Genomic DNA, 2,004 nt, shown 5'->3' with positions numbered 1-2,004 from the left:
TCCTTGGGAGAGATGGTGGGGAGGGGCGAGGAGGGCAGAGATACCTTGAGGCTTCTTCAGTTCAACATGTCAAAATGCCATGTTTTGGGGTCCTTGGTTTCTGAGCCCCAACACCTGTATAGATTGATGTGTTAGTGTTACAGTAGGTAGCTAGTCAGACATGAGCAGGGCAGGAGAGAGGCCCCCCAACCCCCACCAGGTGACCATCAGGTTATGGTCAAGCGGTTGTTAAACTGTCTCTCTAAAACAATGATTGGTTGCAGCCAGCACCAAGGAAAGGCAGTCTCCCAATAGAAAAAACTTAAAACTGGTGATCAGCAGCTTCCTGATAAGATCTCAAGAGCTGGGAGAGTGGGCTCAAGCATGCACACTAAGAGGTAAAATGGCAGAGTTTAAACACTCTACTGGTAAGGGAAAAATGCCTGAAATGAGCATGCGCACAACTTCAGTAAACACACTATGCATGCAGCCCCTCCCAAGTGCCAGCAGGCCACTGCACATGTGGACAGCCCACCCCACGGGAAGAATCAGGGAGAAGAGACCGGAAGCAACCAGAGGCATGCCAATGTATAAGACCCCAAGTCAAAAGTCAAACAGGGTACTTAATCTGTCAAGTCACTCATTTGGCCCTCTTTCAATTATACTTTACTTCCTTTCCTTTCTGCTTAATGCTTTTTCATAAACTTTCACTTCTGACCTAAAACTTGTCTCAGTCTTTTCCTCTGCCTTATGTCCCTCGGTCGAATTCTTCCTTCCAAGTAGGCAAGGACTGAGGTTGCTGCAGTCTCCCTAGGGATCCTCTGCCACTAACATTAGTATTAATTGAATCTGGAATTGATGATTACCTACCATTTTGATGTATTAAAAAGGGCAATTTCTCAAGGTTTGCTTGAACTGTGCTGTGTGATGCAGAATACTTTAAAAGAGGATTTTCTGAAAATGATTACATTATTTTCCAAATCAGTTGAGGCAGTCATTAGTCCCAGAAGGTTATTAACTATTTATTTTTATTTATTTATTTATTTTTTTTGAGGTGGAGTCTCGCTCTGTCACTCAGGCTGGAGTGCAGTGGCACGATCTCGGCTCACTGCAACCTCCGGCTCCGGGGTTCAAGCGATTCTCCTGCTTCAGCCTCTTGAGTAGCTGGGATTATAGGTGTGCACCACCACGCCTGGCTAATTTTTTTGTATTTTTAGTACAGACCGGGTTTCATCATGTTGGTTAGGCTGGTCTCAAACTCGTGACCTCGTGATCCTCCTGCATCAGCCTCCCAAAGTCCTGGGATTACAGGCGTGAGCCAACGCACCTGGCCAGTTATTATCTAATTTTAACCACGAAGCTCAAAGAGGTAGAGACAGTTTAAGACTTCATTTGCATTTTAATAAGTATAATGATTATAAAAAATGATTTAATATTTTTTGTCTACACTTTTAATGATAACTCATTCATGTTGCATTTTACAATTTACAGATAGTTTCTATCTATACTTTCTCATCTTACATTTGCAACTACTCTGTGAGATAAATTACGCCAATCTAATTACTCTTGCTTTATAGATAGGGAAATAGGCTCAGATAAGGTAATTGATTTGCCAAAGATCACACAGATTTTAAGTAGCAGGGTCAGTACTTGAAGCCAGGGCTAGAAATCTACATAGAAATCTACATAGACAAATTAGAAATGATGATAAACATACATGTAAGAATTTTTTATGAGACACTATTTAATACTGATCTGGGGCAGGTGAGGTGGCTCACGCCTGTAATCCCTGTACTTTGGGAGGTCGAAGTGGGCAGATCACGAGGTCAGGAGATAGAGATCAGCCTGGCTAACACGGTGAAACCCTGTCTCTACTAAAAATACAAAATTAGCCAGGCGTGGTGGCACATGCCTGTAATCCCAGCTATGCGGGAGGCTGAGGCAGGAGAATCGTTTGAACCTGGGAGGCGGAGGTTGCAGTGAGCCGAGATCGTGCCATTGGACTCCAGCCTGGGCAACAGAGCA

Source organism: Pongo abelii, chromosome 15, assembly GCF_028885655.2.
Source record: "Pongo abelii isolate AG06213 chromosome 15, NHGRI_mPonAbe1-v2.0_pri, whole genome shotgun sequence".
NCBI classification, from domain to species: domain Eukaryota; kingdom Metazoa; phylum Chordata; class Mammalia; order Primates; family Hominidae; genus Pongo; species Pongo abelii.
Note: the sequence above shows the minus strand (reverse complement) of the source record.